Source organism: Argopecten irradians, chromosome 2 (assembly GCF_041381155.1).
Source record: "Argopecten irradians isolate NY chromosome 2, Ai_NY, whole genome shotgun sequence".
Lineage (NCBI taxonomy): Eukaryota > Metazoa > Mollusca > Bivalvia > Pectinida > Pectinidae > Argopecten > Argopecten irradians.
The window spans coordinates 18,894,363-18,914,006 of NC_091135.1; the positions used below are offsets into that span (position 1 = coordinate 18,894,363).

A 19,644-nucleotide genomic window follows, 5' to 3' on the forward strand; every position below is an offset into this window, starting at 1 on the left:
TAGTCTTTCTGTTTTGTTGTAAAATTCAAACAAACAAAAAAGAGTTTTCTTGGCTTGAATGAAACACACTATATATGTTCTGACAGACGGTCATTATCAGAACTACAATTCTGTCCCATTGACTGTAATGTTGCAAAACATCAAGTGATGACAATTAGCGAGTGTCGAGTAACTTTGCATTTAGATATATATAGAAATATCCTACATTTATAATATAAACTGATAATTTATTTACCCATCATCACGCCTGAATTATCATTACTACAATGTATATTTCAATGATTCACATCTGTGACACGGCCATATAAGTACATTGTATATGGAATGACATTCATTTATTTGCTACAACAGAAACATATTAAACGTTTTACTTGTTGACTTTGTGCAGTGTGTTCACCAAAATGACACAAATTTTAACGCTTCTGGTGACATAGCCCATTGGTTGTTCCCATTAGTTGATGCCTCTATCAAATGTTTTTACAACTGTTTCTGATCTTGTTACCAATACATGTATAAACAGTTGTAAGTAATGTGACATTAACAACAAGTTGCCAATAATGTGTGATTACATGTACGTTAATTTCATATTCATAACATAATTAAATGGGGAAAAAAACCTTTAAAACATAACAAAAAAAAGTATTTATTTTAGTACATAAACATAAAAACCGATCATTGATTTACAAGGTCAAGGGGAGTAACTTGTACATGACAATTTCAAAATTGACTAGGGTACACGAAATTCGGCAGTCCGGAAAATTTGTAATCTGGGCGGTTTAGGCTGGGAACGAAGGTGTCCAGATTATCGAGGGTCCAATGTACATGTCAATGTATACAAATAACACACTGATTTTGAGAATGGTTGTTTTAATATGCTGTTAAGAATTCTCAGTGTCCATTTTATGCATTATATAGAGACAGTATCATACTGAATCTAACTTTGATATGACTTTTCTTCAATATTGCAGCAAAGTATCAAGAACTGCTCTTTACTTACTAATATGCCTGAATACATTGTGTGTATCACAGAAGAGAACTAGAAAAAATAATGTATTGTGATGTTATTTCATGTTTGTATTAAAGTATTTTTGAATAAACATAATTCAAAACAATTCAGTTTTGATTTTGATGCAGTAACCAATTATTTAAATGAACATTTGAACCTTAGTTTTAGTCATTTCATTTCTTCTCTTGAAAATTATCTAATTAATTGCCTTTTGCCCTTTCCTCCTGTAACAGATCTGTACCACATAGTTCATCGGAAAAAAAATACTTGTATATTATATGCATTGCACATAGTTCCTTATAAATGAGGTCTGTAAACAACATTTGCAGCATAAGCCATGAACTTTGTAAAAATGCCATCAAGGGATATCCATGTGTCAGATTATACTTTCTTCTTAATGGAGTCTTAATGTTTCCCTTGTTGTCATTTTACTGCAGATTGTTATTAGCTGTAGGTCTGTCACATGACACTGACTGTAAATATTTGTTGAATTCAAGATAGGTTCAAAGTTCAAATCTAAAGGAAATTTTCTAGCATTTTCTTAAAATCTTCTCATAATTTTTAAATTCATCTTTCGATATGAGGAGGAATGGTTGTCTGCAATCTCAACAATTTATCCAAAATTAATTAAATGAATACTTGGAAGATAAATTAACCCAACTTGATAATGACATGGGACTTGCAAGAAAATACACACCCTAAAATGTTACTAATGACATATTTGCCTTCTTTGAACTAAAATTTTGTTACATCAATGCTTTTTCAGTTCAGTACTTACAGTATCTTGACCTTTTTTTCTGTAAACAAATGGCTTAGAAAAATATTAAAATTATTATTATTATTTTAGCTATTAGTGTCTGCCATTAGTAAAATGCACAAAATGCTATACATAGAGTGAGCACAGATTACCGTTGTGCTATCACAAAGTCAGCGGCAGCTGCAGGTTTATAATTATAAGTTATCAAGTCTAGAAGTTCAAAGATGGAGGGTTGATTGAGAAGTTAAACCTTTTTAGTGAAGCTTCATGCATTCAAGAAGAATTCTCTTTCTCAGGTGGTAGTATAATTATATAGTTATGTAGCTGGTAATAAAAAAAATCACCTTTCAAAACAAAGTCGTAAATCACAAAAAAAAAATACTACATGCATGTCAGTTTTGATGACATAGCAAAATCGTCATTGAAGAAATAAGATATTGGGTAAAATATAACTAAGTAGGTAGAGCTTGTTAGTAAAAAAAACTCTGGGATGAAAGTATGAAAATCTATATCTAGATGTGTACTCAGAGACATGGAAATAAAAATATGGGTAGTTTTTAAAGCCAAACTGATACCATTACTAAATATCAGATGTATGAAAATATAAGTGATTTCCCACAAAGGATGTGATCTTTTTTTAAGTATTCAATGTCAGTTGACTGAAATATAATGCAGTTAGATATTTAAATTTGGACATTAACATTTTGATAGGTGTATCAGTGTAACGGCTGAACAATTGATGCTGTGAGAAAGAGCAGAAGGTTATTGTGAGTGTTGTCATGTGGAACTAAATACATTTGTATAAATTACGGTATGGTGCCCAGATATATGTGTATAAACACTGACTCTCCAATATGTTTAGCTCTCAATGTATCAAAAGACAAAGAAAAAACATTTAAAAAGAAATGAACAGAAACAAGAGAACTCCAAACATAGACTTAAAAAAAGAATGTTAGAAATTGATTGCTTTAATATACCAGTGAAAGTTTTACAAGTTGAAGACAGGTAGGATTTATTGTGCAAGAATTTTTTTTGGCTGAAGGGTAAAATGTAAAGACCAAGCAAGTTTTATGTACAATACATGTACCTTGTATTTACTACTACAGTATAGTATGCATCAAAGTCACACATTTTTACAGTCATTTCAAGTTCAAGGTCATTGAAATAGAAATAAATTCCCAAAGTCGAGTCCTACACAGGACTGCTCAACTTGATTTAAATTAGGAAAATTTGAGATTTTAATTTAAGGTCAACGCTTGCATTTGAATATTGAGTTCAAGGTCACAATTACAGTCTTAGATTAATGTAAGGTGTTAAAGATTAGACCCTTCAGACATAATTTTCAAGGTCAAGGTTAAGAAATTCATTGTTATCTCTACCACAAAACAATAGGAGCTTCAAGTTGCACAATGATATGGTCTAAAAGGATTTTGTGAAAAATAAGAAAGATTCAAAAGAACATTTGATAAGTAAGATTCTCATAACTGCATGTTGAATTTCTGTATTGACAGACTGCTAAGCAATATTACTCGGGAGATTAATAGGCACATCTGACTTTTACATGGCGGGAACATTAATACAGAGATTCTATCTGTCTGCCATATAATATGGTTACATGGATCATAGAAAACTAATAATGCCAGCTTATTAGTAGATAGCTGGAGAGATCCTGTCTACTATTATACAGTTGTTATCTAAATCAGATTTAACCATTGTATATTATCATGACCTTCACACGACTTCTCCCTGTGTGTAATAATACAGATTGTACAAGCTGTCTGCTATACCAACCACCATAATCCAGTGTGTATCATACCCACCTCTCAATTGGCAGCTTGAAAGAAATACTGCCTGTAAAATCGTTTTTTACTTTCTAGAAATAGTTAGTTTTTCTAGAAAGAAACCGCAGCCAATTGAACCGAAATGACTTTGAAGTTGTTGTTTGACAATTAACCAAATTACATGTATTTTATTCAAGATAAAACAATGCAGGTGCATTAGGATTATTTTCTGATGGAACATTTCTGGTGCAAATCTATTCAGCTCATGAATGTCAATGATTGTTTAGTTTGGTAGATTAAAGTCCTTAGCATCTATGGTAATTTAAGGAGGCCTCCCCTGTATACACTATACAAGGCATTGTATGTGTGAATGTGTATATTTTGGGAGGCTCAGGTATATTTAGGTTGTCTCCATGTGATAGTGGAACTCTTACCCATTTATAGTGCTATTTAGAATGCCAAGGAATAACATTACAAATCTCTACTCCCAATATAGAAATTGGCAAGTTTATATGATATTTATACAAACGAGCTTTCATTTTCTAAATACAGGATATTCAAACGTAACCCTTTATTACTACTAAGAAAGTAATGACATAGCAATACAACAGTACATTTTAAATCAATGAGATGAGGCCATTAATGCAAAGAGTAACAGAGCTTTTCACTGCATGCCCCAAAGAACAATGAGTATTTAATTGTTGTGACCAAGCGTTCCAGTAGAGTAAGTATGTAACATGTCTGATATATATCACTTGATAGTATGGATCGTATAGATTGGTCTGCCAAGAGTTTCTGGTCTGTATTTCTTATCTATAATTCTTACATCAAATGTATTAATCCTTGTCATAATACACACAGTAGCATCATATACCAGTATGGATATAGGCTTCTTGTTTGAAATTGCTTTTCTGATTTAATGTGAATGGTCAATATCCCTGTTAGGTTGTTCCATCAAATTCAATATTATCACAATGCTTTTTTGGTCAATATAGAAAGTTCAGATTGTTTTCTGGACAAAAGTTCAAAGATCTCAATAATGGTTGTTTCATATAGAGAAAATCAATTCCAACACCAAAACAAAGTATCATTATGTGAATGTCTTACTATATTATTCTTTTAGTGTTATATATTGTAGGAAGTATATATATAGATATCTTTTTAAGAAGTAAATGTATACTGGTACTCTAGCACTAAGATTAAAATTCAAGTGATTCCCCCTCCTCCACCCCACTCCATCCCCACTCCCAAACTACTGAGTATTTATTATAACAGAAATTAGATACTTCACTTTCTTTTCTTTTCATTAAATTCTGATAAATTTCTCTACAGTTTTAATTGATTTGTTTTGCCATGTGTTTCTGATTTACTGGGATATGCTGGATTTAGAAACTGAGCTGATAAAGATATTTATGGAATCCATGTGAAATCAGAACCCTCATCGGACTAATTAGCTGCAGCCAGTATTAACTTATTTTAGTTCTGTTCACTGAAGACATTCACTTTAAGTATGAGCAACTTCATTTAGGAAGATATGTATAACATTTATGTATCAAGAAATAGGTTCAAGTATGATTCAAAGTATCCGTTAGTAATAGGTTTCCTTGGTGATATAGGTATGAATTAATCCTTGAAAAAAAGTAAATGTTTGGTACAAGAAACATTTTAAGCTATATGCTGTTACTGTATTTGTGTAGACTCACCACTGAGATGTACATGTAATGGGTAATACACTTATTATTGGTACACTGAGAACACATTAGAACCTAATTGGGTGTGGCTTGCTCAAATTGAAATAATTCCTACTACAGATTTCTATACAGATTATTAGATGTTAATCAGTAGGTGATTATAGTAATTTGTTATCTCTTTCCAGTGTAGATTTGTGGAGGATCTGAAAGCTGATTGAAGATTCAGACCAGTTTACATCTCCGAGTCTCCATTTAAACATTAGTAAAGGTAAAGGATTAAAGGTATAGTTTGGCAAGCAATGATTTACAGAAAAGTCATTTATCTAAATTGGCTAGAAATATTTATGCACTTATTATAAACAAAACTATACCAATGAAGAGCATTATGACTGAAATGTTGTCACACATCATTTGTTCACTATTCTGGACAAGCATACTTAGAATGATATTAAACTGTAAATGGTTAACAGGAAGTAAAACTGTGACCTTGACCTACATGTAGTTTCCCTGAAATTTGAACTTGCATGAGCTGACATGTAATTATAATCCTTTTTTTGTGTTCATTTTGATCACGAAATCACAAGGAATGAATCTGCTATAGTGCAAAAATGTCCCCTATTTTGATGAATTAGGTCAACCACTAATTTTGTCAGTAAATTTAGCAGTATTATAATCTGAAATCTAAATCTCCGATTTGTTTTCATATACAGGATTAAATGTAATTGCTTTCAGACTAAAACTGTCAGCGCAATTTCATTTCCCTTTATCTGTGGTTTAAGGTATTGACGGTTTTTATTTGAATTTGAATCCCTTTATGCTGAGGCAGGAATTTGTTAGATTTTATATCTCATCTCCAGTCAGTTACCATGGCAATTTTACAGGAAATGTCAAATTTAGGAATGGTTTTATGTTTTGAGCAGTATCTACAAAAAGTTGTTAGCTAGAAACCAAAGAATTTTGGTTAGTTAGTTTATTGCTGTGTGTAAGATTCAACCAATTGTGCGATTTAAATGAAACAATATATATATTCCGGACCTTGCATGGACACTGGAATGAAAGATTTGTCCATTTGATACAGATACAGTTCTGATGTATCAATTCCCCATGTGGTTGCTTTGGATATAATTTTATTTGAGGATAAATTGGTTAAGTTTTGATAACAAATATGAATTGACTGATATTTGATCATTCATACAACAATCTTGTATAAAATGGTTAGGATAAAGCACAAACCAGTGCAAATAATATATAAAAGTTTTGATGCTAATCAGAGAACAAAAAAAAAAAAAACATTCTGAGGCAGAGAAACATTTTTCTGAGAAAATTCTGAGACAAACTTTCCTCAGCATTGAAACATTTATGTGTAACCCAAATCAGGATTGGTATGGGTGATGCATGAAATGATATTGTTTTGTAGATCTGATTCTTGGATCAGATTCTCTTGTGTTTACAGGTCTTTCTTACAGTATCGGGGTACATTTGTTAATCCAACTGTCTGTAAAAACAACATTATCCATAATTGGTCAATACCAGCATCTCAGGGAAACAATTTTTACTGTCAACTGATTGAGGCATAAAACTGTAACAAAAAGCTAGAAATAGTCCTAAGTGATTGATCAACTTTACAGATTGTAGTGTACTGGATGGTAAACACTGCTAATAGATAGGATTGTTTATTTATATTCAGTTTCGATTGTACACCAATCCCTTAGGCTGGGTGAATAGAATTCAAAATTGACTGTAGGAGTTCTAGTAGATGGCGGGCCACTCTCCAAATGTTTACGACAGACACATTATACAACTGCTCCCATTTTGTATTGATTACTAGTGTAACTATACATATTTAAAACAGAACTGAAGACAGCATCAACAAAACAGGGAAGCCCACACACACCAAATGTGATACAATTCACTCATATATATATATATATATATATATACAATCAATATCGTGGTTATGAAACATAAGAACCATTTATAAACAATACTTTGTCAGGCAATTCAAACATCTAAAGGACTATCAGCTGTTTTGTAGTTCTGAAGTGGAGAATGAGTGACCTATTTGGACCTGCTGGTAACGTTTTAATTGGTATTGTACGATCAAATGATTTAATTAGGTTGTCAGAACCTTTGTTAGCTTGAATTACCATGCAATATTGTAAAGCTGAAATCATTTTCTCATATCTATTTTAAAGTATTTCTTTTTTACAATTTCTCTGAAAAAGAAATTGGGTCTTAATATGCATGTACATGATGTAATAGTTTCCTTTGGTATACCGGTATTTAGACTTTATTTTTATTGATTTGCTTTTCTCTTTATTTAATTTAAGATATAAATGTTTAAGTTTTGTGGGATTGAGCTGGTTTTTCTGTGTATTGACATATATAATGAATAATTTTCACTTTTCAACAACAAAATTATGTTAAACACATCTTTCATTAATTTATGAAATTCACATTTAGTAAACAGAAAATGTCTATCAGAAATGATTTCATTGGTAAAATCATGTATTTGGTCATTTTACTTATATTTTATAGTTTATATAAGTTATTTATACAATGTGCATACATGCACTTATGTTTCATTAGAAATTAATTAAACAGGTAAAGAAAAACAATCCTAATTGTATTTGGTCATGCACATACATATCACCTGACGTGTCATACTACAACTTTTTTATGCACTTTGCTGCCAAAGTCTGAGTTTGCTCCCACAGAAGTTTCATTAGATTGGTTTCCTTGGCATGATAAACACTAAAACTGTAATGCTAGCTTTACATTATGTATTAAAGCAGTCCTTCCTGTAAATTATATAACATGATTATTTCTGTTCCACACCATTACCTTTTGTATTGACCTCATTCTCACGTCTCATTGTTTTATTACGTTCTATTGTGTAATTCTTTTGTAATTAGGCATGACTACATTCTGGCACTCTTTACAATTAAATAAGAGGCCAAGAGACCTAATGTTAGGCCTACAATATGCTGGGAAGAAACAAAATCATGATCTGCATTCAAGGTCATAGAAGTCAAATAGGCTAAAATCTTTGAACAACTTTTTTACCATCCAATCTACATGTAACTAAGGGGCATAGAGACTAAACTTGGGCCTATGGTATGCTAGGATGAAAATCTATTAAGTTTGTTTAAATGAATGGCCTTCATTCAAAATCATAAGGGTCAAAAGGCTGAAATTGACTTTTTGTCATTAAATGAGGGGTATAGAGACCCAATATTGGTCATGTGGCATGCCTGATGAAGGACTACCAAAGTTTGGTCAAATAAATGACCTTGATCTTCATTCATGGTCACGGTTGTCCAAAAGGCTGAAATCCTTTAACAGCTTCTTGTCATTAACATAAGAAGCTTAAAGTGACCTGTACCATGCTGAGTTGATGGGCTACTAAGTTTATTCAATGAATGACCTTGACCTTTATTAAAGTTAATTTTGTTAAAGATTGAACAATCTTTATTGACTATCTTAGGCCTATATATGCACCATGATCACTAGGTAGCAGGTGAGCAATTTGGCTTATTGGGCTCTTGTTAAATTTAATTTGAAATACAATCTTTGCAAAAATTGTCATGTAAAAGAGTTTTGGAATTGGTTTTCTTTGTTCTGTGACCATTATCTAAAACATTTGGCTGTGCCAATATTTTTCTCTCTTTTTTTTAGTCAAAACTATTAGCCAATACTTAGTTTATATTGGCAGGGGCTTGTAGGAGAGGAAATTAAACAAAGGGAAAGAAACATCTTTTGTAGATTAGCATGGAGGTAATTGTTTCCTTGTTGTGTGCTGTTCTGGGAGTAATCATGAGAACGTGAAGATGGGGGTGATTTTATAGTCAAACCACACATCAGGGCAACCTGGCAGATATGTACGACAATGTGTATTATTTATTGTCTGTTAAATGTACACAGAAATAAAATGTGAATTAATTAAGATGAAAACTTGTTAAATTAATAGCTTATCTATGAATTTTGATATGGCCTATCAAAATTTCATTATGGGCTCTTGTATACTTTTCGGTCATCAGACCTGAAGGGTCAGGATGACCTATTGTCATCATGCACCGTCCTACGTCGTGCGCCGTCTGCTGTGCGTAAACTTTTCATTCAAATGACTTCTTCTCAAAAACCGAAAGGCCCAAGGCACTTAAATTTGACCTGTAGCATGCTGGGATGAAGGGCCACCAAGTTTGTTAAAATGAATTTCCTTGACCTTCACCAGAAGGCTCAGGGTTGTCATATTGGGCCTGTAGCATGCTGGGATGAAGGGCAACCAAGTTTGTTCAAATGAATGACCTTGATCATTCAAGGTCACAGGTGTCAAATAGGCTAAAATCTTTTAAACAACTTTTTGCGAATAATGAAGAGGCCTAGAGACCTGATATTGGGCCTGTGGCATGCTGGGATGAAGGGCTATCAAGTTTGTTCAAATGAATGACCTTGAACTTCATTCAAGGTCACAGGGGTCAAAAAGTCTAAAATTGTTAAAACAACTTCTTCTAAAGAACCAGAAGGCCCAGGGTACTGATATTTGGCCTGTAACATGCTTGGATGAAGGGTTTCCCAGTTTGTTTGGCTACCAAGTTTGTTCAAATAAATGACCTTGATCTTCATTCAAGGTCACAGGGGTCAATAAGGCTAAAATCTTTAAAAGACTTCTTGTTAATAACTAAGAGGCATAGAGACCTGATATTGGGCATGTGACATGCTTGGATAAATGGCTACCAAGTTTGTTCAAATGAATGACCTTGACCTTTATTCAAGGTCACAGGGGTCTAATAGGCTAAAATCCTTTAAACAACTTCTTGTGAATAACTATTTTCTAAGAGTCTTAGAGACCTGATATTGGGCCTGTGACATGCTGGGATGAAGGGCTATCAAGTTTGTTCAAATGAATGACCTTGAACTTAATTCAATGTCACAGGGGTCAAAAAGTCTGAAATTGTTAAAACAACTTCTTCTAAAGAACCAGAAGGCCCAGGGTACTGATATTTGGCCTGTAACATGCTTGGATGAAGGGTTTCCCAGTTTGTTAAAATTTGTAATCTTCAGTTGTCAGATTATTTACCTGAGACATTTGAAAATGCTTTATCCTTTTAGATATGCTTTTACTGGTAATTGCCAATTAATGTATCATTCTTCAGAAATCTTAAAAATGAAGCTGGTGAACAAAAAATAAAAACCTATAAAAGCATACCTGTGTTGATTTAGGAATTCAGTGGGTATATATAGTAGTTACAGTGAACAGATTTCTTTTGGCACCATATACCGCTAATTGCTGGTCTAGACTGCTGAAATGACATAGGCAGTGCTTAACTGGAGTCTTGCTGACAATGTGCAGCAGGTGTAACCATATACTTAGATACTGAATATTATTTATATATTTTTTCAATTTTTGCTTCTGATTACACACAACCTAGAGGTTCAGAGCTTTTAGCAGAATATCTGACATCTTTAAATCACTTTGAACATCGAAATAACTAGATAGCATCGACTGATCAATTTTCGAGTAAAACCATATTAGGACACAGTCTAATGTACAATAACTTTTTTTTAACACTGTGTCATCGTTACCATTGATGGTAAAATGATGTGAAAAGAACTTATGTCATTTCAAAATTTTACTTAACTATTCATAGGCCTGAAAAAAGGACCAAACTGAAGATGGTTTAACAACTTTTAATCTTTGATTCCAATATAATGAGCCATCTATCTTGAAAAAGATGTATCATCTTTTAGTACCCTATACATTGTAATTGCTGGATGATTTCTAATTTTCTGACGTTGAATGTTTGAAGAAACAGCACATTCTGTAAGAAGTCAATTACACAGTATATGAATCTTGGATGCATCAAAAATACTTTAGGCATATAGATAATTGATAAGCTGTTTAGTTTTGACGAAAGATAGGGCCGGTAAACCTACTGTGAACCGTATCCCAGGTCAGCCATTACGATGTTCTCTAAAGTAAAGTTTGTGACTAATATTCCCTACCGTGTGAAAAATTAAGACTTTGAATTTTTTATATGGAAGTTATTGCTAAATTTAATGGTCTGCTTATGAAATAATATTCAGCTCAAAGCAAATTCAGATATATTTGGGCTGTTGCCAAGGTCTTTTTGAAAATGTTTACACATTCTGAAAGTTTAGAATCAGCCACGACATACCTAGCACATGTCTGTCCTCATTTGACCCTGTAAGTTGAAAAGATGTTTATATCCTTAAAAACAAGAATTAATTTGTAAAGTATGTAAATAGAGTTAAAGAGAAAAAAACGATAATATAAATAGATATGTAAATATATACAAACTACAGAGATCTATCTGTAAACAGATGTCATAGGGTTAAAGCTTAATAAAGTGAAGGGAGTAAGACATTTATGTGGGTCGGTATGTACAGGAATATTTCTATTGATACGTGTACCAGATAATCTGAGGCTAAGACGCCGGCCAACATGTCGACCAAGCTCCTTAATGTCGTGTCTCTGTAACATTCCTGTCAATGGACGGGAGCTTGGCTATGTGGCTTGTTGAATACTTTCTTATACTGTAATCCATTTCTCTGAACATATATTGTTTTCAAAAGTATGAATTGTGACAGCATTATATTGTAATTAGAAGAGAGTATTTGAATGAAGGAGATGCTGCAGGGGCAAGTCCATCTAATCTAATGCACTGGTCTTAGAATAAATGGGTACTCACCTAAAATATTATCCCTTGTATTTCCACAGAATTAATTGAACTTTATGCAATGTTAAATGTATGTTGGTCCAAACCAAACTTCATATTGATAATTCCAGGTTTTCAAGTCATAAAGATATCAATATCTGGTTTGAATTTCAGTCAGAGACATCAATATCTAGATTGAATATTTAGTCATAAAAACCTTAATATGTAGTTTGAATGTTCAGTCATAAAGATTAATAGAATCTTACATGGGTCTGTGAAGTGGACAGGGATATCTCAACAAGAGTGAAAGATTTTGGCCGGTCATCCCAAGGCTTGCTGAGGGTTGACGGTCAAAATCTTTCACGAGGGTTGAGATATCTGTCCACTTAACAGACCCATGTAAGATTCTTTTTCTCCCATACTTAGTAGAAAAAAAGTATGATAATTCCACTTGGTTTCCAGTTTTTTCATTGCTCCATTATCTTAGGAACGTCGTTATGCGTCAAAATTGATGACGTCATCTACAATGTGCGCCGCAGTTACGCCACTATATTGAGGACGTCACGTCATTGTCTAGCGCGTGTGAGCTGCCTTAAACCACCCTGTGTAAGATAGAGATATCTTTTCCCTAGCAACCACGGGATATCCCTGTGAAGAATGGGAAAAATCAATATCTGGTTTGAATTTTCAGTTATGAAGACATCAATATCTGGTTTGAATTTTCAGTCATGAAGACATCAATATCTGGTTTGAATTTTCAGTCATGAAGACATCAATATCTGGTTTGATGGTTCATTGATTAAGATATCAATATCTGGTTTGATGATGCAATAAAAAAAGAGCAATCCAATAGTGATTTAATGCTAAGATATAAATAAGATTAAAATTATCGCTGTCTTTGAGTATACACTGATCTGTGTTAAAGTACTAGTGCTCTCTACTGGGAATGGTCCAGGGTACAAATCATGGAAACTATTGGGAGTATTGGGTGTACTGCGATCTCGTGCCAACTCAGCATGTTTATAAACATATACAAAAGTCTGTGGTAGGCTGTGTTGACTTCCCAGACTGGCTGTAGCCAATTATAACCACAGGAACACTTTACACATCAAACAAACCAAATAAAAAATATAGAATTCTATAGGTCTGGGAATGGTCCAGGGTACAAATCATGGAAACTATTGGGAGTATTGGGTGTACTGCGATCTCGTGCCAACTCAGCATGTTTATAAACATATACAAAAGTCTGTGGTAGGCTGTGTTGACTTCCCAGACTGGCTGTAGCCAATTATAACCACAGGAACACTTTACACATCAAACAAACCAAATAAAAAATATAGAATTCTATAGGTCTTACTAAATAAACAGGATTTGGTATCATCGATAAACTTTAAAGCTCAATACAAAATTCCAGCCACATTTTCAGTTAGATTTGATGGATCCAAAATTTTAAAGCACTACTTGTACATGAGATGTCAGTTAAATTAAGTGGTTCATATTATTACTCAACAGTATGTTAAATGCACATAAAAGATTAATGATTGGTCACTTTAATTTAAAAAGACTTCTCGATCCCTCTCTAGATGAGTTAGAACATTCTTTTCTCTTACCGCAGACAGGGATATCCACAGAGTTTTCTATCTCACCCTAGGGTAAAGACAAGCTACACAAATTCTTCGCACATGCTCAACAATGGTATGACGTCACGACAACAGTATCATGACGTTGCTGTAATAGTATTATAACATCATGACAACAATGAAATGATATGTGACAAAGACAGCGACTGATTGAATTCATGTCATCCTCGCTTGCTTAAGTGACACGTTTATTAAAGACATAAAGTGGTAAATGGGATAAGAGAAAAAGAATCATTCACCCTTGGCCAAGCCTTGTGTTTGACAACTTAAGAATCTTTCCCCTTGGGTTGAGATTCTCCTGTCTCACCCTAGAAGGGGTGAAAGATTCTATTACTCCTGGGTTTGTTTATTCTCATGAAATATAATAGTTTTTGTCTTGCTTTCCACCACAGACGTGAAAGGTGAAACTAAAAATGTTGCTTTTCGGACTGTGCAACTTGTTGTGGCGGCATCGCGGCAACATTTAGCAAAGTTAACCACATCTAATTAAACTGAAACGTGGTCAAGTTTCTTTCTGTGTAAGGTAGATTTCATGGCCAAGATTAAGAAAAATGTCTTCTGGTATTCTGGTAACTGGTTCTGGTATTTTCGGGTTAAAATCTAGAATTTTGAGGATCTGTGTTTAAGTCCAATCGATTATCATATCCAATAGAAAAAGAATCACATCAGATTGAATCTTAACTTGGATAAGTTGCTCTTGACACAAAGATTGAGGATAAAAACTCAAAAATTTTGGTGAATTTGTAAATTTCTGTTAATCAACCGACAAGATCTTATCGAAATACTCTATGCATCATTCAGAACACATGCAATTGATAAAGATGGAAGAAAATTGTTTACCGGCTTCTTGTTCTATTGGGTTGAACTTTTGAATTTTGAGAATTTATGTTAAAGTCTGTATAGTTTGACAAAGTTTACCTTAATCCAATCTTACCTGAGACTTGGCCAAGTTCTTACTACATACATGGAATCAATCTTAGTTGATGGCAGAATATTTGAATGCCCCGTTTGTCTGTTGTCAATTGGGCATTGAATAACGACATTATTTTATTTTATTCAGCAAAGTCAGATATAGGTTACCACATGTTAAATAGAAATTCCACTCTCCAAAATCGTCAAAATGTCAGAAGGTATTACTGTCGGAGTTTGAAGAGAATCATCTGTGTTACAAAAGCCTTTAATTAATGGTATGATGTAATAGATTCTCAGGTTTAGTGCCATCACCTGTTGTCAGGTAATTCTGATGTAATCCTGATTTATCAATCAAATCCTCTAACCAATTAATCAGGTAACATGTGTACAGATGTGCTGATGAGTCATTTGTAATCCTATGCACTCTGATTACATTTTTCTTCTGTCAAGTTCCTTCTGTCATGCAACCAGAGCTATCAATTAATTTTTTCTCGGTTATACATGTTTTTATCTAAAATTATAGAAATAGGAACCATATCTATTGTAGGACTAGTAATATAATAATGATTTAATGTACATCCTTCCATATTGGGGCAGTGGTGGCTAAGTGGTGGAGTCTCCATCTCTCTGGGGTTGCAAGTTCAAATCCCATGTGGGGCAGCTGTCGTGTACTGACCGCTGGTTGGTGGTTTATCTATGGATACTCTGGCTTTTCTACACCAATAATGACCCTGGCTGTTAATAGGATGTTATTAAACCAATGTAGGGAATTTTAACCCTTATCTGTCAACTGTTTTCTTCTGTTGCAGTGAAAGAAAAATAAAAATAAAACTGTGATCTATAAATTGTTGTTAAAGTGGTAGATCTAACCAGTAATCAATTGATGTATTTTAAGTTCTATTTCATGGCACATGCAGTACAAAAATCAGAATAAACAAACATCTTAATCTTTGTTGCTTGAATTCATTTTGGCACAATCCAGGTCCACAGCTGTTTAGAGCTTATGTAACTTTTATAGGCCTGGCTGTTCATGGCTGCTGATCAGCTCCATGCACTCATACATTGATACACTGGTTTTATATACCCCTGAAATGAAAAACGACTTCAAGAAAATAGATCACAATGTGTATATATTAGGGTGGTAGAAAGAGGGTTAATTTGAGGTAGGGTTTTCTGGTTGTAGCTGATGACGACATCAATGATTAGGTCCAATATCACAATCTTAGAATTTATGCCAGATGAATATCACCAATAGCTGCCATACATCTGACTTCATCTTAGTCTGTTAGGAAGGGCACCATCATAACAGCAAAGACCAATCCATTTCTCTAAATGTCCCAAGATGCTCAAACATCTGTCTGATATTGATTTGTCTACAAAAATGATTTTTTTTTACTTCCAAATTAGTCATTTAAAGATATGTCAGAGTAATTTATGATATATGCCAGATTATAAGGTATTTCTGATTAAGTGTTTGACTTTGTGTTTAATTCCAATGCTGATATATAAAAGAGGTGATGACAAAGGAAGACTGTTACGTTTTCTGACAAGACTTATAATGATCAATAGGCCCTCTTATATCATCCCCAGTGTATAAGTGAAGGTGAGAACATCTGCCTGAGACTTTTTATTGTCATATGTGGAAGGATTCTGATAATTTTTACTCATATTACATACAACTCCTTATCTCTGTGAGCTAGAAACACATTATTTGTTTTCCAGTTTAATAGAAAAAAAGTATGGCTTCTTTGTCACTTAAGACTTAATGGGTTTTTTTTATCAAGAGATAATATCACATTTGTTATCTAAATTCAATGAAATTAAGATGACAGGTGCTATTCTAACCCAATGACATCCCAGTGTGCAATTGTAACCCATTGACATAACAATGTGCAATTCTAACCCATTGACATGCCAATGTGCTAATCTAATACATGAGATTGGCATGTAAATGTGGTATTCTAAGCCATTTTTTCTCAATTGACATACCTCAGTGCTATTCTAACCCAATGTCATGCCAATGTGGTATTTGTATTCTAACCCTTTGAAATTTCATTGTGCTATTCTAACCCAATGTCATGCCAATGTGGTATATTATATCCCTTTGGAGTGTCATTGTACTATTCTTACCCATGCTGATGTGCTATTCTAAACCATTGCCACACTGATGTGCTATTCTAATCCATTACCATGCTGATGTGCTATTCTAAACCATTGCCATGCTGATGTGCTATTCTAAACCATTGCCATGCTGATGTGCTATTCTAGCACATTGCCATGCTGATGTGCTATTCTAGCCCATTGCCATGCTGATGTGCTATACTAGCCCACACATTGCCATGCTAATGTGCTATTCTAGCACATTGCCACGTTGATGTGCTATTCTAGCCCATTGCCACGCTGATGTGCTATTCTAGCCCGCACATTGCCATACTGATGTGCTATTCTAACCCATTTCCATGCTATTGTGCTATTCTAACCTATTGTCTTGCCAATGTCCTAACATTGGATGTCTACACAGAATTAGAGTCTAAACAAAATCTAGAAATGCTGCTATGAGAAATTGTGGTAGGGTATTAGATTGTGAAATTTTAATCCTTTTGTTACCAGAACAGTATAAAAACGCTGGCAGTAAGGGTTGTTAATTAACATTGATTTTTAGATAGCTATTGGCATGGACTGTCTGTTGGACTCAACACTTTTAAAACTATGTATGTGCATTGATTGATAGAAAGTTCTTTTATTCCAAGAGAGACACAGGTAAATCTGATCTTACTCTGATAAACTTGTTGACCTTTTAAAGGTGTTCTTCATTAAGGGCTATTTTTCATGCTCTGGTATGATCAAAATGCAGTCATTCCAGCAGGTCTCACAATGGCCCTTAAGAAAACATCCACTTTCCTGATGTAAACTTCTGAACTTCTCTTTAGTAAGATACATGATATGAGATTGACGTGAGGATTTGTGAACCTAGGTCAGTTTTATATTGGAGGAGAAAGGTATATTCTGTGTAAGTATATTGGATATTGGGTTACCTAGATGAGGATTTGTGAACCTAGGTCAGTTTTATATTGGAGGAGAAAGGTATATTCTGTGTAAGTATATTGGATATTGGGTTACCTAGATAAGTAAGGGGCTCTTCAGAACTTTACCATGTGACATTCTGGTATAAAGTCATGCAGGACACTTTGATAGTATCACCCTTGGTAACCCCTGCAGCTATCCTGACTGTGTCATTGAATCTCCAAGGGTTGTCTCGGTTTATCAAAGGACTTCTTTTTATGTCAGATTTGTGCAAATTAAGATTTGAGAATTGATTGAAAATCATATTCCTAATTTGAAAGGTTTGCTGTACCTGATTATATTTCATTGGGCTGTGCGGCTGTAACAAAAAAGAATGATCATAGGGAAACTATGTATAATATTGTAGATGTTAAAGGAGTATTAATAGAGTTTAAAGTAGTTTATATGTTGCAAAGAGAACAATGGCCTGCCCAGGGCAAAGGTCAAATGGGATCCTCTTAACCAAAACAGCTTTTTTAAGGAACAAGAGGTCAAGGGTCATTGAAAAAGATAGCATCATTATCCAGATCAACTCTAGCTCATATATGTATCTATTATAGATGTTATAAGGGGTGTAATTGAGTGGAAACATGTCTGCTTTTATATCATATCTTTTCCTTTTATTGTCATATTTCTTTTGTTGTCAGTTTAATATCCTCTGTGCACATCTGAAATGGTCATGTGAATAAAAGTATTGATGTTTGCATTACATTATATTAGCTTAAAATAAGATTTCCTCCAAAGTCTGACAGTGAGTTTGATGTTATTCATCATTTTTGTTACAATGATATATCTTGATATAAAAAGAGATCTAAACATAGCTGACCTATTTGGTTTCGTTAGAGCATAAAGAAAAGGAAATGGTGTTCATTTCATGTGTAATAATTTCTGAAAATTGTTTCTGTGCAGCTTTGATGGCTCACTGGTGATTTCAGTGTAAATGCATTCAGTCCAGTGTCAGCATCAGCAACTTATCTAAAAACTCTAACAATGGAAGCACATAAGTCAAGAAGTTTACATAGAATATTTCATCACGGTCTTCTTGTAATTGAACCAGCTAGTGTCAGCTTGGCAGGCATTAAATGAACTTGATCAGAATGAGAAGAAGGTTTTGGACATTATCATTGCAACTGTTGCATAAATGCAATCCCCATATTACATAAATGTGATAAGAATAAATGGGATAAAACCCAAGGTGCCCAGTATTCTTTATCAGTAAACATTTGCAAGTTTTATCCCACTGTCAAAATGAACTACCTTGGTATGGTATGTATGATTGATTTTGTTCACTCTGATGGAATACAAAGTAAATTACACTGACTTGGGCTTGGAAAACCTTTTACTTCAGCTTTTTGAGTAATAAGTCTTCATTATTAGCAAAAGCTGTTGGTAGGACATGATTGAAAGGCATGAATCCATCCTTAATTATATGATAAACCTTGACATCTACATAGCTGTTAATAAGACGTTATACACTCCAGAGTCTTAGTCATCGGCCATATATTTAATAGCAGCGTAGAAATACTAACCATAATTTTATTTTTCAATTTAGCAATAAAGCGTAATGTTTTTACCCTTTAACTCTCATGAAAGGTCACATTGTTCTCCTTGTGGGCTAAGTACCCCAATTATCTTCTGCAGCACATTCTAACTTGTGTTTGTAATAAGATGAGTCCTTGATGCAACCAATGCAGACATGCTCTCTAGATAATGTTATGGCACCAGGGTTGGTATTTGGGATATCAGTTTGGGTATTTACAGTGAAGGACAGCAGCATATGAACACCTGGCAGAAAAAGCTTCACTCTGATTACATAAGATGTTGCATGTGCATTACATGTGCCTGCCACAGTGTAAGATAGTGCAGGTTTGGGATGTTAGCTATTTCTGCTTTGGTGTAGTGTCAGTATCAAATCTGGATTATTTCTCATAATCTGTCACACTGTAGATACTCTGTCTGGTGATACAGGGAGGAGAACAAACAACATGGCAATATTTGTGTCTGGAGACGGAGACCAAAAAATACAACAAAATGTAGACTTACGGGAAAGCCTTTGAGGATTTGTCATACTTTGCCAATTTTTTTTTTCATAAAACCAATTTCTAAATTTTTGA

General features: G+C 33.9%; 1 protein-coding gene across 2 annotated transcripts in view; it reads left to right on the forward strand.

Moving 5' to 3' along the window:
* The window catches only part of LOC138314712 (transmembrane protein 198-like), a 76,620-nt gene that overhangs the window by 6,127 nt on the left and 50,849 nt on the right, over window positions 1–19,644 (forward strand). For both annotated transcript variants that reach the window (XM_069255197.1, XM_069255198.1), the window contains one exon: window positions 5,421–5,503. The gene's annotated coding sequence lies outside the window, so the exon portion shown is untranslated. The remainder of the gene's footprint in view (window positions 1–5,420; window positions 5,504–19,644) is intronic.